Source organism: Diceros bicornis, chromosome 25 (genome assembly GCF_020826845.1).
Source record: "Diceros bicornis minor isolate mBicDic1 chromosome 25, mDicBic1.mat.cur, whole genome shotgun sequence".
In the NCBI taxonomy this organism is placed as follows: domain Eukaryota; kingdom Metazoa; phylum Chordata; class Mammalia; order Perissodactyla; family Rhinocerotidae; genus Diceros; species Diceros bicornis.
In genome coordinates this window covers 36,988,463-37,013,855 of record NC_080764.1, presented here as the reverse complement: position 1 = coordinate 37,013,855, position 25,393 = coordinate 36,988,463, and positions in this window count along the sequence as shown.

Genomic DNA, 25,393 nt, shown 5'->3' with positions numbered 1-25,393 from the left:
TCCTTCTAAGTTAAGCTAGCTTTAATTTCTTACATAAACCAGAGTATACACATTTTAATTATTTTACAGTTTTAAAACAGTTTTATGATACCTTCTTACCACTCCCTCATGAAATGGATAGTTTACTATTTCCCTTTTCCAGGTGAGGAAATCTAGGCTAAGGAAGTTCAGGCAAGGTTGGCTCCAACTCAAGAGCTCATCCTGAACTTCCTGCTAAATAATACTCTTCTGTTATAGGCACGTGGTTATAACCAAGGCTACCTCTGGCCCTTCCTTGAAAGAAAATAAATAAGGGAGAGATGGACAGAATTAAGGAATTGGTTCAGAGAAAAGGTAAAGGAGAAGGAAGGAATAGAGGAAAATCACAAAACTATTGACCTACTTTCCTTCTTCTGACTGAAGTGAATTTCTGAAAGGAGACATATATTCATGAGAGATGGAGTCATAAGGGAAAAGCTATTCTTTGGATGACCTTCTATGTTATTATCCAAAACTGAACACTTTTGATAGTGAAAGGGGACATGATTAATATTTATTTTGTTACAACAGGCATAAATTATGACTCTTTCAGTTAACTCAAGATGTATAGTCACCATTCATAACAACCAGAAAGGGTTTGGTCAAAGTGAATGAAAGAGGTATATTTTGTTGTCACTGTGAAGCCTCTCTCATAATCTTTGAAAGGGGATTCTCTGCTGATAGGAGATTTAGGTGTAAATAATGTTGGGAAGCCAAGACAGAGGTTCTTTCTTTCCTTTTTAATAAATAAATAAATAAATAATTTAATAATTAATAAATAAATAATTACAGAGCACTTATCATTGTAAAGTCAGTGGAAAAGACATGGGTTAACGATTGGTGCTACTGTGTGTTCCAGTCGTATGAGGACAAAAGAGTGATCTAGTATTTTGAAAAGTATGAGGGCATTGGTGACTTATGAGAGACTGATCAAATTATTTTATAAATCATTCATGAGAAAAGCTATATTTGGCTTCTGATTTTTGTTGCTTGACTTTCTGTGTCAATCACATTAATTGGAAATATGTCAGATTTTTTTAAATCACTTTTCACATTATATACAATCTCTTTTAGGGGAAAAGAAAATATACTTCCTGTGAATGTCACAGAGTTAATAAGTTAGTTAGTGAGTTAATGTCAAAAGAATTAATGGCTAAGCCAATATTGTGTTATAAGAATAGAACAGCAGATAATTAGTCGATGCTATAACCATTATTTTTCCTCTCTTAGAAGGTAACTAACAGGTTAGAAATCAGTCATGTTCAAATATATGGTATCTAAAATTCCCCAGTGTCCTCTAGTTCCTTTATCATCACTCATAAGGAATTCCTAACCCCATTTCACATGTTTATGTTTTTAAATTAAATTTATATAGCACCACCCTACTGTAGCATTTTTTCAAAGTAAAGGGCAGAATGGAGGCAATTTCCTTATATATTTAAAAAATAAATACACAATTTCTGATATTAGACCAAGTTACATAATCACTTCAACACTCCATTTTGTTATGTAGACATAGACGTACTTAAAGGTAATATTCTGTATCAAACAGACTTGAATCATGTTTGCAAAATGAATGAATTGGAAAGCTGGATGACTCAATCAATATAGACAGCCAATCTGAAAAATTTAAACCTTAAATCTCTACTTTTTCTTGATAGTGGGTTTTGGGAATTGATTAGCCAGATAATTGTCTCAACTCTCTTTTTTAATTTGGACCTATTCATACAAGGCCTCAGTGTCGAAGAATCTGTACATTTCACTTAAAACTAGAATACATTGAACAATGTATTAATCCAATAATCAAGGACCATGAGCACCATTATACTAACTCTTGCCACATATACAAAAGGAACATTAAAAATATTTCAACAATTGGAATCTTCAGTAGAAGATGTCAAAATCTTGAATATTAAACTCACACGTATGCACACACATGAGCATACACACAGAGCTTGAGGGAGTATACGAAAAGAGTATTGGGAGTTTTTTTTTTTTTCAGTGAGGAAGGCTGGCCCTGAGCTAACATCTGTGCCAATCTTCCTTTACTTTGTATATGGGATGCCGCCACAGCATGGCTTGATGTGTGGTGTGTAGGTCCATGCCCGGGATCCGAACCCACGAACCCTGGGCCTCCAAAGAGGAGTGCGCAAACTTAACCACTACGCCACTGGGTTGGCCCAGGGTAATTTATTTTAAACTCTCCCAAGAGCTATTGTGTAAATAAAGCTAGTTTTTATTTTCAGAAAATCAAAAAAGCAAAGGTTTAGGGAAAAAAAAGTGGAAATAAAGTTGAAAAAAAGCACTGTGGGTGAATTATATTTAAAGTAGCATTATATTTTTATCATTATATAGAATCTAATTTTCTTTGTGTTTCAAATTTTACAATTTTTAGATACCCAAAACTACTTTAAAACTGCATAAAGTTTCCATGACAGTTGTCTATTTCTGTGTAAAAATCTACCCAAACTTAATGGTTTAAAACAACAGTGATTTGTTATTTCTGTGTATTATGTGGGATGAATGAGAGCATCTTCTATTAGTTTCCCCTGAGAACAATAATGAAGCTGCATTCAGCTGAAGGTTGGCTGGGCTACCATGTGCAAGATGTCCTGACTCATGTCTGTTAGTTGGTGCTACCGGTAGACGGGGGCAACTCCTTCTCCTCCCAAGGTCTCTAATCCTCCAGTAAGCTAAATGTGGTTTCTTCACAGGATGGTGGCTTCAGAATTCCAAAAGAGCAAAAGGACAAGCTCCAAGGTCTCTTAAGACCTAGACTTGGAAGTCATAGATTGTCACTTCTGCTGCATTATATTGGCGAAGGCAAGTCACAAGGCTAGCAATAATTCAAAGTTGAGAAATAGACTCCACCTCTTGATCAAAGGAGCTGCAAAGAATTTGTGGCCATATATAACCTACCACACTTTTAAAATTTCTAACATGATAAATATAGATATAATTCACAAATTAAAGCTCTTCGAGGTCCTCAGTAATTTTTAAGGTTCTCGGGGTCCTGAGACCAAAACATTAGAGAATTTCTGTTCCAGATCAAATGACACAAGGTACACAGATACCAGCTTTAGCACCAGCTCTATGCATCACTGGGCTAAGATATTTCCAGGCAGGTACAGGACTGATATCCATTTGCATAAGAGGTTTAGGCATTTCTTGGGAAGAAATTTGTTCCCAAGAGAAAATCAAGTACAACAGGCTTGGCTCTGTAACACAATAGCAGGGTTGTTGGCATAGAATGATTTTGCATAGAACATAGTGTTTTCCATTTGGGTTTCTCACAGCTGAGCAGCTCCTAGACTCATGTCTAGATCTTGGAGGTAAAGAAAGCGCTTTAAGTAAAAACTGAAAGAAATTATCCACGAAACCTCTGCAAATACTTAGAAGCATGGTTCACAACCTGTTTTGGAGTCAAATGTAAATGTAAAAATCAGCACTGCCTCTTACTGAGTGATCTTGAACAATTTACCCAATATCTTTAGCTTCAGTTTTTAATTTTTAAATAATGAATATTAAATGAGATGATTTAGCATAGTGCCTAAAACTGACAGCTAAGTAAGTGATACCTGTTGTTAAGCCTTGCTTTGGAGCCTCTCTCAGAGTGTAAGACAAATGGACATTCTCTACTATTTTTGTGTGTGCATCACAATACCTGGAACAGGTAGGGCCTGATGGGTTTGATACTACCCACTGGGAGTGGTAGCTGTGTCCAGGGCTAATTGGTGGAGCTCCACACAGTGGAGCTGGTTTTGATGATCACTGGACTTGAAGGCATACAGAAGAATGAGTGGTGCCCAGAGCAGGTTAACAGTGCCTAGTGAGAACAGCAGTACCTGAAGGATTTACAGGTAGCCAGAGAAATTCTCAGTAGAAACCTCCTGAATTTGTTTGAGAGATGGCCTCAGCTACCTCTTGGGGATTCACCATAATTCCACATGGAGAGTAAGCTTGAAGGGACTAGGGGATTGCACCTGGCATATGGTGGTAGCAAGCAATGAACAGAGTTTACTGCTGATAATGAATCTCTATATCAATTCTTGGGCTTACGTGGCTTGGGGTGATAACAAGCAATTGGTACATGGTTGGTCATTATGTACTTACAAATAAAAAGTCATCTTCCCAATTAAACTTCAGAAAAGAGTTATTATATAGGTGAAAGTTAGGTAATTTGAAGAAATGCAGCATCAAACAGAAAGTCTGAAAATATAGACTTAGGTTTTGTAAATGTTGAAACACATCACAACTTCGTACTCATGCAATTGAGATGCATAGAGACTTTCTTTTCAGTAATATTGAACTGTGGAAAGTTTTATTTGTTTTATTGACTTGAAGGCAAGGATTCTTCACCTTCACTCAACCCAGCTAGTGTAGAAAAACACATCGCCACAGAGTAATTATAAGTACAATTGCTTCTCCTAGATGATAGTCTCTGGAGAGAAACCGTAAAAGTAGAATACTTCTAAAAGCACCATTTTAAATGTAAACCTTGATGGAAGAAATGCACATCAGTAGTAAAAGATAATTTTTTTTGTGTGTGATTTAGTTTTCTTTGTATTATTATTGCTTTCGGTTATCTATATACCATACATGTATTCATCTATTCCTTTATATGCTGATATTCTACAGATATATATGCCAATATGATCCAGAATATCAAAATAGTGTCATCATTATTAACAAAAATAATAGCCCAGAAGCATATTGTTTTCAAAATATTTAAGCAGGATTTAGCAGTTCTTTCAAAATAAATACAGATTGTAACCATTTATATTTTGAACAATAACAACAAATTATAAGTCATGATTTTCATGTCAAGGTAAGACCTTGTCACTTTAAAGATATTTTGCATTTTAATTTCAGAAGAATCCTTTTAGAAAAGAATTATGAATCCCATTTTACAGGTAAAAAAAGAGACAGAAAAATAACTTGCCGGAGTTCACACGTTGTGTGAGCATTTATACATAACCCTATATTTTAATTTTGTTTATAGATAATTAGTTTTAAATTTTCATTGCTAATAGTTAATGTAAATAATGCTTCTGTTGTAATCGTATTGTTTTGATTGCCAGCATCTCTCCCTCTTGCGAGCAAAGTAACTTCATCTTCACTTTAACTTGTGGTCCAAATGGGAAGTGACATATTTTCCATGGCACTTGCTCCCTGACCATGGCAATGGTTTGAGAGGTGGCCACCAACCCACGCCCAGCAAGTCATACCCCTTCCCTGGGAGATTTCAAACTTTTGGCAGAGGAAGAGCTTTTTCCACTCTGTCACTAAGGTGTGAAAATTTGAGCCCAGTAGTTGTTGATGCCATGCCCCTAATGGCAGAAGACATCTCTTTGCAGCAAGAGAGAATTAAGTCAAAACATGCAAAGAAATGCAGAGATGAGAATGAAAGAGACAGTTCTGATGGTTGCAGGGACTGAGGCCTGCAGAATGGCCCTCGGCTTCCGGCCTTGCCAAGAATCCAATATTGCTGACATTACAACCAAATCAGTACATACTCCACACAATTTTATTTTGACATATAGCATTACGTAAAGATTTAAAATATATCTTTGTTTCAAATTCTCAGTATTTTTCCAGCATTGTTTGAAGAATGATCCTTTTTTTTAATGTACAATGACTTGCACTATCTCTTTTTTCATGTATTCAGAGTTTCTATTCAGATGCCAAAGTGGACATTTTAAAACCTGGTTTAACTTTACCAAAAGGGAAGATAAGAGATAAGGACCATCCCAAGGCACAGACTGAATCACATCATTCACCTCCACTAGAAACCATTGTAGTGGAAATAATCCCAATACGAGGTGTATAAAGATATTTAAATACTAGTTTTGGAAGAAAACGTCAGCATTAGGTACTGGGTGTTTGAGGAAGTCAAGAAATGGAAATAAAGCTGATGTATTATGTGTAGATCTCAGATTTTGAAAATTGGAGCAAAACACATCTCATTCTCTGTATTTTTTCAGGCCTTGGGTTTCATGATATTTTTCAAAGACAGTCTGCTGACATTTTGCTGTATCTTCTTTGACAGAGGTTCTGAATGGTTTAACATGGATGGTTGATGTGCTTGTCTCTTGAATTTTTCTGTAGTTAAATTCAAAATTTTTTAAATTCCCAAATCAAAATTTAAAAAGTTATTTTATAATCTGTTATCATTTCACTGTAGCATTGATGACTATAAGAATAGATAACATTTTGCCTCACATTGTACAATATCTTTTATTACATGATTTTCTACTTAATTTAAACCATTTTATGAGTCATATAATTACCTCATCTCCAATTTTCATATTTTAAAAGTGAGTATAGTGATTAGCCAGGATCCTTAGAAGAATTTAGAAAAACACATTTAAAAGAAATTGAGAATTCTGACATACACATACATATTCTACAAACAAATACTTTTACTACTATTGATAAAAGTTGGTAAATAAACTCATGGTTACAAACTAACCACAATAGTAGGGTAGAATCTTACTTGATTTAGATATTAAGAACTAAATCATACATCACTAAGAATTACTATATAACATGATCTGTTCTCCAATATCCCAATGTCTGTGTTGTTTTAACAATACATTAAAAGAGTAGAAATGCTGTGTTTAGATGCCTCTCCTTTTTCTCCTCGTAAATTTTACAGTTTCTGAGAGGTCAGAATCTAAAATCTTGACCTCTAAAAATCTCTCACTAATTCACACATTTATTCATTAATGCTTTTACTTATCCCCTTATTCAAGAGATATTTATTTACACATCAACTACTGGACTGGGCTCTGAATCAATATGTTAGATTTCACATCTGAATAAAAGTTTTTTTTTTTTTTTTTTTTTTTTTTGCTGCACAGTGCTCAGGTAAACTTAAAATATAGTTATTTTGGAATTTTTAAATTGTCCTAAACTTAACAGCATTTGAATGAAAAATGACTCATGTAAAATCCACTTTCTTTGTTCTTTAGGATAACAGGAAACTCTTTTCTTGCCTTAAAAATATAAATATTTCAAATTGTTTTAGCATGCTAAAATTTTTGTGAAATCTGTGGTTAAGGGCAAGAAGAAAAATCCTATAGGAAGATATGGCTTTAGTTCATTTAAAATGGAATCTATAATTTACAATTCATTTTCTTTGTCAATAAATTCTAAATGTCTTAGCAAGATACTATTTTGTGTCCTTTTATGTAGGATAAGTACAAAAGATTCTGCATCAGAATAGGTAGAAAATTGTACATAATGTACTGTATTCCACAGGGTTACATAAGTCATCCCAATGCAAGTTGAAGCTGACCAGTAATTTTGAGGATTCAGATAAAATTATGATCACATAGACTTGGTTGATACCAGATGTCTAGGTATTCAAAAGGTTCTAATTCAGAAAAAATGATAATGAAATGATTTTTAGCACATGTACATCAGAGACCATTCTAAGTTAATGTTTTTAAAGCTAACCCTCTCTGGGTGACCGAAGGCTCTGGGAAATTGTGTTAGCAGCAAAGTGAAGCAATTTTACCTGGCTTATGAAAAATCAACATTTTAACAATTGCTCTTGAGTTTTGTAGTAAACCATAATAATACTTTCTAAACGAAATCATTTACTTGTCTAAATGGCAAAGTCCTTCCAACTAGCATAGAAGGATTATAGCTTACTGGGGTATTTAGTTTTCAGAGTTCAACTTTTATATCAATACAACAAATTGAACTGAATCTGTTGACAAGTTAAGAAGAATGATGGCTTTGGGGTATGTCGGATTTGTTTTGGAGCAGGAATACCCCTGAGATTTTCTCTTCCTTAGAGGGGTAAGTGAACCAGAATAAAAACCATAAGACCTGAAATAGTCAGGCAGCCAAATTTACTAACCTAAAAACACAATAAATACTTTGATGTATGTTGAGAAAATCTACTGATATCTTTTCATGTTAATTTGACAATGAAAAACTGCAAACATAGTATATTTTTCTTTTGTTAAAAATATTTATAGGCAAAATGTAGATTTCTCTATGCATGTCATTTATGATTTCTTTCTTAAAAAATATCTTAGCAAATCTTTCACCTTGCTTAAAATATAATTCAGTCAAATGTTTAAATGGTTAAAGAATTCCTGTAATAATAAATATTCCCTGACAGCTTATTATGTATAGGGCACAGTGTTATATTCTGTGGGGGATATATAGGTCTGTTAAGCTTGGATGTTGCTTTGTTTCCTTGGTAAATTCACCAATATCATCTCATTTCTTTGAAATTATGCTGACTTCTGTCTGGGATGCAGATTGCCCACGGTGACTCTTGAATATCCATGTACTTTTGCTCTCCCTAATTGAGTTGTATGCTTACTAAAAATCAGTTATGTGTGTTCCAAAATCTGCTGTATTTGTTGTAGTAGTATGGTAATTTAATTTAGAATTACATTGTGTTTTGGGTCCCCAAGATTGCTCCCAAGTCAGGTGATTTGCTAGAAGGACTCAGTATACAGTTGTAATCACAGCTAAGATTTATTTCAGGGAAAGGAAGCAAAGTGCAACATTAGGAGGAGACCTGGCAGTAATTTCCAAGAGTCTTCTTTGAGTGGAATCACAGAGGATACACTTCATTCCTCTAGCAACAAATTGTGACAATCCGTGTACAGTGTTGTCTGTCAGGGAGGGTCACGTGAACCTAGGAGTCCAGGGTTTTTGAGAGTCAGCCACATAGACATCTTCTGCCTAGCACATGCTAAAATTTCAGACTCCCCAAAGGAGAGGTGTTCATCGTAAACTATATTGTTTGCACAAATGGTTTAGGTGCAGTGAGCCACTATTGCCATTTAGAGACAACTTCATACTAGCGTAGGGAATTGTTTGCCTGTCAAGTTCCCTAACACCAGCCAAGGGCCAACTTTGCCAGCAAGACTTTCTAAATATAACGGTCTCAGGCCTGCTGTAAGTCTTTTTTCATATGTACATATACCAATGAAATATGAGTGCAGAAAAAGAAAGATCAAGAGAAAAAGTTGTTTCTATGAAAACTAAGGTTAATATTTTAAAGAGACTTATAAAGGCAATTTTTAAATAATTGCAGTTGAATTAGATATGTGCTAGACCATTATTTCTCCAACTTTCATGTTTACAAGAATCACTTGGAGATTTTGTTAAAAGTGTGGGTTCATATTGAATTAATTCTGATATAGATCCTGAGACGCTATTTCTAACGAGTTTTAAAGTATAATGATGAGGATGCTGGTCCATGAACTATACTTTGAACAGCAAGATTCTAGAGGAGACTAAAAGAAAAAAATATTAAAAATTCGAGGATTTCACCTTGAGATTTACATGCAGGTTTCTTTAAGTTGCTGCTTAATACTAAAGAACTAAAATTAAGGTCAGTAGGCAAAGCATTATGAGTGTGGTTTAGGAGAGACCATTATACAGAACTCTAATCAATAGACCCACACTCAAACAAAAGGTCTTGGCCCTACACTAAAATATTCATGAATGTACAACTACATATTTTAATTTAATACAAAATATTTATGATGTCAATGTCTCAATGTTAACAGTTTCCCGTCTTTATAGACCTCTTCAATTATTTGACTGATTACTGAACAGTTGTGTTGAATAGCAGGGCTTCTAGGGAATAACAGAAACAAAAACTCATGGAGAGAACAGAAGGATGTAGAGATTGAGGATGGAGAAATCACTCCAATCAGAAATGTTCGTTTGTAAAGGAGGTGGCATTTGAACCTTGGAGGCCTTGAAAGATGAGTAGATTTTGATAAGCAGTGACAGAAGTAATGGGAAATGATGACAGGATCTTTTCCTATAGAACTAGAATTTATGGAAGAATGTAGTTGAGATAAGTCTTGGAAGGTAGATTGATTGGTTCCAGATTGTAGAGCTTTGGTGGACAGAGTAAAAGCATGCATTAATAACGAAAATAAGTGGCTCCCTATCCTCCCGCATCCCTTATTCAAAACCCTCCAATGGCTTTCCTTAACATTTAGAATGAACTCCCAAATCTTGACAAGGCCTCTAATGGATGTCCTGGTCTGATGCAGACTACTTCTCTGATAGCCACACTGGTCTTCTTTACATTCTTGAATATGTCAAGCATAATACTACTGCAAGGCTTTTGTGTTTGCTGTTATCTCTGCCTGGTAGAGTTTTTTCTCAGACATTCTCTTGGTTTTCTCTCTCCCTGTTTAATTTTTACTTTGCTCAGGTGTAATCTGGTCAAAGAAGTCATCTTGGATAGCCTTATCTAAAATAGTACCAACCCATCACAGTCTATCCTTTTACTCTGCTTTTCTGCATAGCGCTTACAGTAACTTGGCATTATTTTTTATGTTTATTTGTGTATTTGTTTTTTTGCCTGTAACTACCACTCAAATGTAAGTTAAGTTCACTGCACTATCTCTAGAGCCTAGAATAGTGAATGAAACATAATAGGCATTCAATAAATACTAGATGAATAAACAGGTATCATAATTTATTATGCATTGAATTTTTTCCTATGTCAGAGCTGATTTAATACGATATGATGAAAAGTCCTATGAAATGGATGGTTTCAGTGATATAAGGTTTATCACCAGAGCTGGAATGATTCCTGATGTACAATAGGTGTTCAATAAATATTAGATGAATGAATAGGTATTTTAATTTATTATGCATTGAATTTTCCGTTCCCATGTCTTGGCTAATTTTATGTGGTAAAATGTGACGATGTGTTTACAGGAGTTTTATATCTCTCCAATGTTATTCTCAGGTTTCCTATCTCAAGTCATTGAACTGACCTGAGTATTGAATATCAGAAAATGTGGTCCAACAGGAAAAGGCCAAAGGCACTGGCTGTACTTAAAAGTAAGAAGGTAGAATCAGAGAATAAATAGGGAGGTTACGTTGAAGAGGCCAAAGTTTTAGTGTACCACTGTGCAGAGCGAATATGTGTGTCGTGTGTTTGCATGCATGTCTGGTATATATACATACCTGGAATATGTGCAGCTCAGTATCCATTAACATGCACTTTACTGATGTCACTGTTAAACATGAACATATGCACCTTAGGCATTCCCTTAGGCAGCCTTTAGATTCCCGCAGTATTGGCTTCAGGTATCATTGCAAAAGCCCATAATTGCTATTGGAAGGTAGAACTCCAGGTTGAAGAGATAAATTAAAAATGTAAACATCCTGCGGTAGATGCGTCTGTGGGTAGTAAGACAGGCCAGTTGTTTTCTTTGGCCTTTGGCTTTCAGGTGGGATGGTCAGTGGACGAGTGCCTTCAGATGTGAAGTTGAATGCCCTGCACTCTAATTCTGGGCTCAATTATGTGATTTGCTTTGGCCAATAGAATGAGGCAGAAGCAAAGTAGTGCAGTTCCAAGCACAGGCCTCAAGAGGCCTTAGATATTTCCACTTGCCCTCTTGTACCTCTGCCACTGGCCTAAGGAGGACGTGCTGGGCACACCTACTGGTCCCAGGAAGAGAATGAGAGATGCATGGAGCAGAGACAACCCGCAGATGAATGGGTGATAAGCAGTGATCACCAAGTTTAATATAGATCAACTGAATGCCACAGATGTGAGAAATACATTAATTATTAATACATGTTTCCTGTTTTAAGCCGTTGAGACCTAGGGTGATCTCTTACGCAGCAAAAGCCAGTTGATACAGGCAGTGTACCACTGTATATCCTTTTTGGGTTGAAATCTTTTCTTCTCTTCATATTTATTGTACTTCTGTCTTACTGCTTTTTCAGCAATTATTTATACAACTTCCTTCTAAAGTTCATTTTCCATTCACACAACCACCACCTTAAATTTAGGTATTTTCTATATTTCATGCCTTAATTTTCTTTTTTTGCTTTTTTCTCATACTGTTTTACAAGATGGTAACAGAAATAAAAGTGATCTAAAAAGAAAAATGAAATTGCCAAGTAAAACCCAAATATAATATTATTCTCTAGTGGTATTCCAAATGATTCTAATATGCTGTTGTGGGTTGAATTGTGGCCCCTAAAAATTTATTTGTTGACATCCTAACGCCCAGACCTCAGAATATGATGTTATTTGGAAATAGGGTCATAGCAGATGTAATTAATTAAATTGAATAAGATCATCCTGGAACAGGAAGGGTCCCTAATACAATATGACTAGTGTCCTTATAAAAATGGGATATTTGGGCATACAACATGTACACAGGGAGAACACCATGTGAGGACTGGAGTTGTGCTGCCACAAGCCAAGGAACTCCCAGAAGCTAGGAGAGAGGCCTGGAGCGGATCCTCCTCTACACCTTTAGAGAGATCATGGCCTTTCTGTCACCTTAATTTCAGAACTCTGGCCTTCAGAACTGTGAGACAATAAATTTCTATTGTTCTAAGACACCCAGCTTGTGGTACTCTGCTACAGCAGATCTAGCAAAGTAATACATTTGCTAATATGTATATTAATCTTTAGAAAAGAAGTGTAGAACTTCCCAAGCTTATTTCACCAGCTACTGCCCCCCTCCACACACACACATGCTGTCTTATTAGTGTCTTTAGGTGCGTGTTGAGCGGAATTCCAAGTCCAGCAAAGATAACTGGAAACATAGATCTCTTTTCCAAGGCTTGTTAACAAATATTTGCTTGATGGTATATGCAATTCCTTGTAATAATCCTTGGGTGATATTTGACAAAACCTGTAATTCTAAAATCAAGATTAAACAGTGGTTAAGAATGAAGCATTTTTTCAAAACTCTTGAAATACTAAGCGTGTGTCATCCTTCTATCTTTTATAAAAACAAAGCATTATTCATATTCAATGCTTTTAAGATATTACAAAGTCCAAAGTTTCTAACATAACTTTTTCTCACAGCACTCTCAGAAAAAGAAATCATCTTTATTTGAGAAAAATCTCCCACCATCATTCTTCATTGGTGCTTTGGTGCACATAGGCTATTAAGAAAGAGAAAATAGATGTAACTCTTGGCCTTTCCATAAAGGGAGAATTTTATTGGCTTTACCACTGCTTGGCTGAAAATGAACTTTAGAGAAGGAGTGGGATAAAGCGCCCTGCTGTGCATTTTATATAACTTTATCATCAAACATGAAGCCTGCACTGATAGATCACCCAGAATTCACACTGTTGTTTGCGTCTATTAGGATCCAACCTCTGTATGACCAGCAACTGAAAATCATTTTATGTTATTACTAAACAGAAATTGTTTGTGTAACACTAATATATTCTTCTTGAGCAAGCAGTGTTTGGAGATGATCGTAAATCACAATACTTGATATTCAGTTGTCCATGAGACTGATTCTCAAGGGCTTAAGCAGCTTCTTACACATTCTCACATATCCTGTAGCCTCGCTACAGAGGCAGCATCCAATAATATCTTTCAAAGCTTGTTTCAAGATCTTGCATATTTCTATTTTGAAGATTTCACATACGATATTTAGGAAGAATAACGTCTGGCGGCAAGGTGAAAGAATTTTACAAGAATTTAAAGTAAGTTGGTAGCATAGTCTTGTAGAAAGATAAATGGATTCCAAGTTGGGAATACTTGGGCTCCAATCCTGACACTGGAGTAGACTTTGAACATCTCACTTAACTTCTGAGTCTTTAGTTTTCTTATCTGCAAAAGGAGAGGATTGGACAAGATAATTTCCAGCTGTAAAATGTTACAGATTGAGCCTAAGTGGATCCTGTGGTTAAGCCTGAGACATGTCTGAATTCATCTAGTGAAGAGGTCACACAGGCCCATCAAGAATATATCTCATGAGCTGATTAAAAGGGATGGGGCAGGGTCTTTATGGAGAATGTTTGAATATAAGACCTTAGGGGAAAGACAGCTGGCAGACCGTGTGCTATCTAGTTTTCAGCTTGGTTAAATGAACTGGTATTCAGTGCTCCATGAGAGGTGCAGCAGGCAGAAGCAGGGTCTTCAGAAGGTATTGCAAGATTTCCTTCACTGTGAGAAGCCATTCTTCATCTCATGCACTATCAATAACAAGTTTTCACAGAAAATAACATAAAGGATGAACTACATTAAATTTACATATCAATATAATATATATCTTTATTTCAGAAGTCATAAAATATGAAGGAAACTTGTGACTCAGAAGAAAATAAGTCATTTGAGATATGGAGCACAGGCTGTGCTTTATCACTCTCTACAAGCATAAATTTGTCAAACATTTATCATTTCTCCTCTCACTTAAATACAAATGCTATAATAACAGGTACCTTTGCTATCTTGTTCATTGTTTGATCTCCAGTGCCTTGAACAGTGCTTGGCACATAGAAGATATGGTTATTACATATTGGTTAATTGAATACGTGAATTAATGATGACAATGTCTGTTACATATTTGGAGAGAATGTATTTCCCATTTTTACAGGGAAAACAGTATGCCATCTGAACAGTATTGACCGAAGGGAACCCAGTGCCGCTTTGGCAGCACAAGGTAGGTATAGCTTTGGGAAATTAATGCCCTAAGCAAGGATGCTGTGTTATTGTAAATGGTACACATAGTGTACCAATAATGCGTGGCTTCCATCTCAAATAGTTTTATAGAGAAGGCAACAGCAACACTGTTTATGAGCCCATGTAAGTCACCACCATATATAACCACACACCACAGTAGGAAGCTGGAATTCTTGCAGTCTGCAAATAAATAGATCTAGCCAGTAACATTTGGGTTATGACTGTGAATGTGATCTCCCTGCGGAAATCTAGGTTAAAATGCTACCATTTCATTTATGCAACAAAAATTTATTGAGTACTTATTATATAAAATAACTTGCTGAGTACTGAGAATGAAAAATGAACAAGAAATAATTTCTGTTCGTCTTCCCTACCTGCGCTTGCCAAAAACTCAGTTTTATTTGAGGGAGGACAATTTTTGTTAAATATTTAAAATAAATATATTCAAAATAATGTGTTATTGAACTATAGAAAGATGGGGGTTTTATCTCATATCTTTTAGGAAACAAAAAGCAAAGAAAAACTGGCCATCTTGTTTCTCAAAGAATGTTTATTACCTTCCAAAAGTTCAGCCTGTGTGCATCATTTATAAGAAAACTGACTAGTGACGCTGAAGCTCTCCAGGGTAAGCAAAGTACTGATATTACACGTAACTACAAAGTCAGTGTCTTTTTACTAAAAAGAGAAATACCTTGACATGATTGTAAAAAGAAACTGCAACTTCAGAGGCAAACACTCTTCAACAGAGGACCCATGAGCCAAAGCTTCTGTGTAATCCTCAGGAGGCAGGACGGCCATCTTGAAATAATACAGTGTCTGAAGGATCCCGTAGGTGCACAGTTACTGAGGACCAACCTGACGTGTGTGAGAGAAAGCAAGAGAAATCGGAGAGCACAAGGTGCACACAGATGTTAATCGTTTCCACTAATAATTACCTTATTTTGATAAAAAAAAATTTGACGCTTGCTTCAAGGAACTACTAAATTTGAAAGTAAAAAAGTATAGTTTATTCCTGTTTCTAAATGTAGTAGAAATGGCAATACTCTGTATTCTTTCCTTAGTTGATAGGAATTAAAGGTCATTCCAGGTTCTAAAAGCACTTATTTCCATTTGCACTGAGTAAAGGAAAGATGTGTCAAAACAAATAAATCAAGATTAATTTAAATGTTGAGCAATGGAGATGTGATGAATGAAGGACGACATAATTGAGTAAACTCTGGAAAATTTCTATATGATTAGAGCACTTGTTATAGACAGCCATTGAATAGCAGAGCAATTTCTTGTAATAAGTATCCTTATCTGAGAAAACCTGAAACAAGCCAACAGTCATACTGAAGAGGAAATAGAATTATCTGTTTTTTTGTATAATCCACATACTCCTAACATTGTATTTCTCCTCTATATTAGAGTATAATGTTAAATAGCAGACTTCTTTATAAAAGGTCAGATTTTCACTAATATAATTAATCATTTCTAAAAATTTCCACAAATTACAATAAAATATCATAATCACTCATTTCACTTAAAAGTGGGAAGAGGGGAGATTAGTAAGGAACAGAAGAAAACTATTACTCTATTCCACAGCTTTTTTCTCTCTAAAATGTAAACTTTTCAGGCACATATACTAAAGTGTTATGACTATATAAACAATATCTTGTTCATCTCGTCTGCCTATATCCAAATATGTAAGCAAGCAAGGTTTATCCCCTGGGTAAGCCTAGTAATACTCTTTTTCATTTCTTTTACATATGATTAAACATACTCAACTCTCTCTATATGTAAACTGGTTGAAGAGTTGGCTACATAATTTGTGGAGTGCAAAATTAAAATGCAAGACCCTATGTTCAAAAAGGAGGAAAAAGTACTATTAAAGGTAACAAAGCATAAAGCTTTTTCCTTTGTTCCAGTCTCTCTCTTGACTTGCCTTTGTGTTTTCTATTTGTTATTTAATGTCATAAGTAAAAAAATAAGATTTGTAATTATTAGCATGAATTTTACTGTTCACACTTATATTACACAATGCCAATTTATAACACAAGTATAGGAACATTTAACTTATGTGCATAACCACCAAAATTATACAATTCATATTTTATGAATATGGAAATGCTGCACAACACTAACTCAAGTGTTTTCATTTCACATCTTGATATGCACATGTTCTACCAACACACTACCTTCAGCTCTCTGATGAGTAAGGGAATGGAAAGGAACTATAAGTTGCCCTGTCTTTCCCCTTTGCTCTATGTCATCCTTTTCCCTGTAAGCGCTTAGCTAATACAGGGAAGTAACACAAATATGAAAGGATGTGGGTAGGATTCCTTGGTTGTTCATAGTTCTTAGAATGCCATTGCCTTCTGTCTGCATTTGAAGCAAGTTCTGGTTCTAAAACAAGTATGAACTTTCAGGGCTGGCGTGCTCTGCTTATTCAGTCATAGATGTAACACACTTACCTTGTGCTCACTTTGAGTCTTGTGGAACTCCCACCCGTTGTATGACCACAAGAATTCTGTGCTTGTGAAATATCTCAAATGCTATATGCTAATGGGGTGACAAGGCACAGTGATGGACATGCATATTGTGCATATCTGTTCTGCTAACACACACGCTCCATTGTCCCATTAGTCTTCCCTAGCAAAAACACAAGTTCCTAATAATTCCTAAAATTATTAGGAATTTGAAGAAGGCAACAACAGGACAACAAACCAAGCTAGGCCCTTCAGAGCACGGGACTCTGTGTGATTGCCCAGGTCACACATTATGAAACTAGCCTTGACTGATTCTGTATATTATTTTTACTCATAGAAAACTAGAGGCTCTGTTTATGTCTTGAGCCCACATCAGTCATACCTAGTCTTAATTGTCATTGTAACATATGTAATCTTAATATTGTATTACATACATCTTTTAGGAAGAGAGGTGGCTATACTGCCATTGTTCCTTGAGTGATTTACCATATAATAAGATCTAAGCCTACATCATTAATACCATCCAGTTCATAAATTATTTCACTAACTTGTTCACTAAGGCATAGACATCAAAATAATGGTCATGAGAGACCACAGTCCACCAGAGAAATGTACCAGCATATGCCAAAGCTTTCCAAGAGGTGAACTCAAGAATGTAGAAAAAGTCTTAATAGGGGTAATAGGATCTATTCAATTCTCAGCTATTTGAATGTAGTCAGTTTTTCCACATATGCCATGAGGATCCTTTGTTTTGTTTTTAAAAAATATCTTTTAATTGAGGTAACGTTGGTTAAAAGATTATATAAATTTCAGGTGTACATCATTATATTTCAATTTCTGTATAGACTACATCATGTTCATCACCCAAAGACTAATTACCATCCAGCACTGTACACATGTGCCCTATCACCCCTTTCGCCCTCTTCCCTCCCCACATCCCCTCTGGTAACCACAAATCTAATCTCTATGTGTTTGGTGGTGGTTATTTTTATTTTCTACTTATGAGTGAAATCACAAGGTGTTTGACTTTCTCTGTCTGACTTATTTTGCTTAGCATAATACCCTCAAGGTATATCCATGTTGTCACAAATGGCAAAGAGTTCATCTTTTTTTTATAGCTAAGTAGTATTCCACTGTGTATATATATATGACATATTCATTATCCATTCATCCATTGATGGGCAATTAGGTTGTTTTCAAGTCTTGACTATTGTGAATAATGCTGCAATGAACATGGAGGTGCATATATCTTTGTGCATTCATGTTCTTGTGTTCTTTGGATAAATGCCTAGAAGTAGAATAGCTGGATCAGATGGTAGTTCTATTTTTAATTTTTGAGAAATTTCCATACAGTTTTCCATAGTGTCTGCACCAGTTTACATTCCCACCAGTAGTGTATGAGACTTCCCTTTTCTCCAATCCTCTCCAACACTTGTTTCTTGCTTTGTTAATTATAGCCGTTCTGACAGGCATGAGGTGATATCTCATTGTAGTTTTAATTTGCATTTCCCTAATAATTAGTGATGTTGAACATCTTTTCATGTGGCTGTTGGCCATCTGTATATCTTCTTTGGAAAAATGTCTGTACACATCTTTTGCCCAATTTTTATTTAGGTTGTTTTTTTGTTGTCGTTGAGTTGCATGAGTTCTTTATATATTTTGAATATTAACCCCTTATCAGATATACGGTTTGCAAATACCTTCTCTCAGTTGTTAGGTTGTCTTTTTGTTTTGTTGATGGTTTCCTTTGCTGTGCAGAACCTTTTTAGTTTGCTGTAGTCCCATATGTTTCTTTTTTCTTGTTTTCCTTGCTTGATGAGACATGGTATTTGAAAAGATGCTGCTAAGACTGATGTCTAAGAGCACAGTGCCTGTGTTTTTTTCTAGAAGTTTTATGGTTTCAGGTCTTACATTCAAGTCTTGAATCCATTTTGAGTTAATTTTTGTGTACAATATAAGATAACAGTCTACTTTCATTCTTTTGCACGTGGGTGTCCAGTTTTCGCAACACCATTTTTTAAATTTTTTAAATTTCTTTAAGTTTATTGTGCGCCTCCTCACATTGGGGAGTTCTGTGTATAATTTTACTGCCATATCTTCAGTGCCTAGAACAGTGTGTGACACAGAACAGGCTCAATCCATCAATGTTTGTGAATCATAGTTGCACAGCCTTCTAGTTGCTGTATGTGGGACGCGGCCTCAGCATGGCCGGAGAAGCGGTGCGTCATTGCGGCCGGGATCGGAAACCGGGCCGCCAGCAGCAGAGCGCGCGCACTTAACCACTAAGACACGGGGCCGGCCCCGCAACACCATTTATTGAAGAGACTTTCCTTTCTCCATTGTATGTTCTTGGCTCCCATGTCGAAAATTAGTTGTCCATAGATGTGTGGGTTTATTTCTGGGCCCTTAATTCTGTTCCATTGACCTGTGTGTCTGTTTTTGTGCCAGTAGCATGCTGTTTTGATTACTATAGCTTTGTAGTATATTTTGAAATCAAGGAGTGTGATACCTCCAGCTTTGTTTCTCGGGATTACTTTGGCTATTCAGGGTGTTTTGTTGTTCCATATAAATTTTAGGATTGTTCTATTTCTGTGAAAAATGTTGTTGGGACTTTGATAGGGATTGCGCTGAATCTGTAGATTGCTTTAGGAAGTACGGACATTTTAACTATGTTAATTCTTCCAGTCCAAGTGCACGAAATATCTTTCCATTTCTTTATGTCTTCTTCAACTTCTTTCAACAATGTTTTACAGTTTTCAGTGTACAGATCTTTCACCTCTTTGGTTAAATTTACTCCCAGGTATTTTATTCTTTTTGTTGCAATTGTAAATGGGATTGTATTCTCAATTTCTGTTTCTGCTATTCATTGTTAATGTGTAAAACACAACTGATTTTTGTATGTTGATTTTGTATCCTGCAACTTTACTGTATTCATTTATTATTTCTAACAGACTTTTGGTGGATTCTTTAGGGTTTTCTGCATATAAAATCATTTGCAAAGTCATTGGCAAAGAATGACAGTTTTACTTCTTCCTTTCCAATTTGGATCCTTTTTATTTCTTTTCCTTGCCTAATTGCTCTGGCTAGGACTTCCAATACAATGTAAATAAGAATGGCAAGAGTGGGCATTCTTGTCTGCTTCTTGTTCTTAAAGGAATAGCTTTCAGATGTTCACCTTTGAGTAATATTATGATATTACCTGTGGGTCTGTCACATATGGCCTTTATTATGTTGAGGTACTTTCCTTCTATACCCATTTTATTCAGAGTTCTTATCATAAATGGATGTTGGATCTTGTCAAATGCTTTCTCTGCATCTATTGAGATGATCATATGATTTTTATTCTTCATTTTGTTAATGTGGTGTATCACATTAATTGATTTGCAGATATTGAACCATTCCTGCATCCCTGGAATAAATTCCGCTTGATCATGGTGGATGACCTTTTTAATGCATTGTTGTATTTGATTTGCTGGTATTTTGTTCAGAATTTTTGCATCTATATATTTCAGTGATATTGGCCTCCAATTTTCTTTTTTTTTGTGTTGTCCTTGTTTTGTTTTGGTATTAGGGTAGTGTTGGCTTTATAGAATGAGTTAGGAATTCCTCCTCCTCAATTTTTTGGAAGAGTTTGAGAAGGATAGGTATTAAGTCTTCTTTTAATGTTTGGTAGGATTCACTGGGGAAGCCATCGGGTCCTGGACTTTTGTTTTTTGGGAGGTTTTTGATCTCCTTACTGGTGATAAGTTTATTCAAATTCTCTATTTCTTCTTGATTCGGTTTGGGAAGGTTATTTGATTCTGAGAATTTATCCATTTCCTCTAGATTATCCAGTTTGTTAGCATATAGCTTTTTGTAGTATTCTATTATAATCTTTTGTATTTCTGAGGTGTCCATTGTAATTTCTCTTCCTTTGTATCTGATTTTATTTCTTTGAGGCTTCTCTCGTTTTTCTTGGTGAGTCCAGCTAAAGATTTGTCAATTTTGTTTATATTTTCAAAAAACCAGCTCTTAGTTTCATTGATTTTTTTCTATTGTATTTTTAGTCTCTATTTCATTTATTTCTGATCTGATTTTTATTATTTCCTTCTTTCTACTGATTTTTGGCTCTGTTTATTCTTCTTTTTCTAGTTCCTTTAGATGTACTGTTAGATTCTTTATTCGAAATTTTTCTTGTTTCCTAAGGTAGGCCTGTATTGCTGTAAACTTCTCTCTTAGTACCACTTTTGCTGTATCCCATAAATTTTGGCATGTCATTTTTCATTTATGTCCAGGTATTTTTAAATTTCTCCTTTGATTTATTCATTGACCTAATAGGTGTTTTGTAGTATTTTATTTAATCTCCACATATTTGTGGCTTTTCCATTTTTCTTCTTGTAGTTAATTTCTAGTTTCATACCACTGTGGTCAGAAAAGATACTTGGTATTATCTGGATCTTCTTAAATTTATTGAGACTTGTTTTGTGACCTAATATGTGATCTATCCTGGAAAATGTTCCGTGTGCATTTGAAAAGAATGTGTATTGCAGTTTTGGATGGAATGTTCTGTATATACCTACTAAGTCCATCTGGTCTAATGTGTCATTTAATGTCAATGTTTCCTTATTGTTCTTCTGTTTGGAAAATCTATCCATTGATATAAGTGAGTGTTCAAGTCCCCTACTATTATTATGTTACTGTGTATTTCTCTTTTTATGTGTGTTAATAATTGCTTTATATATTTAGGTGCTCCTATGTTGGGTACATAGATAATGACAAGCATTATATCCTCTTGTTGGATTGTTCCCTTTATCATTGTGTAGTGCCCTTCTTTTTCTCTTGTTACAGTTTTTGTTTGAAAGTCTATTTTGTCTGATATAAGTATTGCTACCCCAGCTTTCTTTTCACTGCTAGTTGCATAGAATTTGTTATTTGTATATTTGTTATTTATTTCTGATTTGTGATTACCATTAGGTTCATATATAATAACCTATGTAAATCAATATTAAGTTAATGGGCTCTTAAGTTTGACCTCTTACTAAAAGCCCTGCACTTTTACTCCGCTCCCTGCACATTTTATGTTTTTGATATCACATTCAGTCTCTTTTTTTGTGTGTGTGTATACCCTAACCTCTTATCATAGAGATAGATAATTTTAGTACTTTTGTCTTTTGACCTTATTATTAGCTTTATAGGTGGTTGATCTGTTACCTTTATTGTATTTTTGCCTTTACCAGTGACTTCTTTTTCTTTGATAATTTTCTTATTCCTATTTGTGATCTTTTATTTTCCACTGAAATAAATCCCTTTAACATTTCTCATAAGGCTGATTTCTTGGTGATAAACTCCTTTAGTTTTTGCTTGTCTGGAAAACTCTTCATCTCTCCTTCCATTCTGAATGATAACCTTGCTGGGTAGAGTATTCTTGGTGGTAGGTTTTTTCCTTTCAGAACTTTGAATATATCGTGCCACTCCATTCTAGCCTGTAAGGTTTCTGCTGAGAAGTCAGCTGATAGCCTTATGGGGTTTCCTTTGTATGTAACTTGTTGCCGTTCTCTTGTAGTTTTTAGGATTCTCCCTTTATCTTTAATTCTTGATGTTTTAATTATAATGTGTCTTGGTGTGGGCCTCTTTGAGTTCATCTTGTTTGGTGCTCTTTGTGCATCCTCTACCTGGATGTCTATTTCCTTCCTTAGGTTAGGAAAGTTTCGGCTATTATTTCTTCAAATAGATTCTCTCCCCCTTTGTCTCTCTCTTCTCCTTCTGGGACACCTAGAATACAGATGTTAGTTTGCTTGATGTTGTTCCAAAGGTCTCTTAGACAGTCCTTGTTCTTTTTAATTCTTTTTTCTGTTCAGCTTGGGTGATTTTGTCTACTCTTTCATCCAGCTTGCTGCTCCATTCTTCAGTGTCATCTACTCTGCTGTTGATCCCCTCTAGTGAATTTTTCATTTCTATTATTGCATTCTTCAATTCTGGTTGGTTCTTTTCTGTTTTCCAATTCTTTGTTGAAGTTCTCACTGTGTTCATCTTGTACTCATTTGTACTCACCAGGTACATTGTTTATCTCAGTTTCGTATAATTCTTTTTCTGAAGATTTGTCCTGTTCCCTCATTTGGGACACGTTCCTTTTTCTCCTTATTTTGCCTACTTCTGTGTGCTTATATCTATGTATTAGGTAGATCAGCAATGTGTCCTAATCTTGGAGATGTGGCCTTATGTAAGAGATGCCTTATGGGGCCCAGCAATATGCTTCCCTTTTGTCACCAGTTCCAAATGTTCCAGGAGTGTCCCCTGTGTGGGCTCCGTGTGGCCTTCTGTTGTGGCGTGGTTGCTCTTGCTGCAGGTGCATGGGGAGTCTAAGCTGTCCCCCTGGCTGGCTGGTTGTAAGGCTCAGCTTTGTGCAGCTGCTATGGTCACTTTAGTCACTTTATTGGGTGAGGGGAGCCCCAGCACAGCTGGCTGCAAGGTCTAATAGCACACACCTGCTGTTTTCCTGTTAAGTGAGTCGGCCCGCAGGATGGCTGGTTGCTAGGCTCAGGGGTTCACAGTTGCTGTAGGTCTCTGGCCTGCAAGGCTGTTGTCAGCTGTCTCAGGAGTGCAGCTGAGTGGGTCTGGCCCCTGTTATGGTAGTGTACAATCATTTCAGGCATTGGAAGGTGGGGCAGATCCCTTATATGGCTGTTTGAGAAGGCCAGCAGCACATATCTGCTGCAGCTGACAAGTCCCACCACCCATGGGCGCACACACCCCATCAACACAGTCCTGCCCTGCATGCATGCCATGCCCCACCGAGGCAGACCCACTTGCCCTGCTGCAGAGGTCCCACACACCCTGCCAACACAGGCTCAATCTTTGTGCATGCCCTGTTCTGCCAAGTTGGATCCACTCACCCCACTGCAGAGTTCCCACACACCCCACCTACACAGGCCCACATGTTCCCCATGTGCTTGCTGGTGGGCGGGGCCAGTTCCTAGAATGGGCTGCCCAACTTGGCTGAGCTGGATTAAATCGGTGCTCTAGTGGGTGTGGCAAACCTCTGCACTAACAGGCCAGAGGAAGAAATCCAATGACATCTGCCAGCATCTGTGTCAGCACACCTGTACTAGGTCACAATAATGGCTGCCACCATTGTCTCAGTCCCTGGGGAGGTGGGCCCAGCCCCCTCCTGCCTCTCTGAGATGCACTCAGAGCTTATCAAATGAGTTGCTTTTACCAAAGGACTATGTGCCTTTCTTTCTGGTGATTTTGTGTTCGTTTCCAAAATGGGTGAATCTGTGTGTGGGCCCTTTAAGAACAGGCTTTTCCTTCTCTTATGTTTGCTCGCTGTTCTGGGGGTATTCCCCATTGTTTTTAATAGCCAGCAAAGCCATATATTATGACACTTATCTCGGTTGTGCTAAATTCAAAGGCTGCTTATTGCAGCCTAGCTCTCCTGCTCAGATCCCCTGCTCCTCCAGAAAAAGCTTCATACTTTTAAGACTGCTCCTGGCCATGAAGTGCCACAGATAGAATGTGGTTTTCTCCTTAGCAGAAAGGTGTTTCTGCCTCTTCCACCTCTGTCAGTGTTGTCCCTTGTTGTGGGGGTTCTTTTCATCCAGTGTCCAGGTCTCTCTCAGAGGTAATTGTTCCACAGGTAGTTGTAAGTTTGCTGTGTCCATGGGAGGAGGTGAGTTCAGAGTCCTCACCATCTTCCCGGCAGTCTGCCACAGGGATCTTGAATTCACCCAGATTTCTCTCCTGCTGAACTGCTTTTTCTGTTATTTGTTGGTCATGTTGTCCTGGTTCTTTTCTATCCCAGTATTTTATCTTGTTGCTGTTATTTGTGTCAATTTCTTTTTGTTTTATAATCATGATGACCTTCTTTTGCCAGTTATCTTGGCCCTATCCTTTGAAGCTTTGTATGTTCTCTTTGCTTGTGTTAGCTGATCCTCAAGAGAAGGATGGTGAGAATTTGATTGAAATACATGTCCTTGGTACAGAGGTTGAAGAAATAAAGAGATAGGTGAAATCAAGAGTTGAGGATATTAGAAATAAGTGCAGAGATGAGGAATCATGATGAGGATGATGATCAGATTCTGTAACATTGAAGAATTGGTAAAAGAAAAAGACAAGAAGTTGTGCTCAAAAGGGGAAAATAAGTTTGAGAGATTACAGGAGTTCATAGTGAAGATGAGATCAAAGACGTGACAGTGTAGGTGGGTTGACTGACCTGGATTAAAGGGTTGAAGGTGAGTAGGACAAAACTTTCATTTTGTTTGATTATTAGAGCATAGAGAATGCTTGTCAGAGGTTTTAATAATCACTGCAGGGTTCTTCAAATCTTGAAATGTTTTTCTTCAAGCATTCAAAAGGTAATTTTGTGCTTAAAAGCTGCCCCATTAAGGGAGCTATTATCTTACCTTCTCGATGCCCTAATCACCCATAAATTGAATTAAAAGCACTGGTTGCCAGATTTTCATTTGGATTAATCATAAT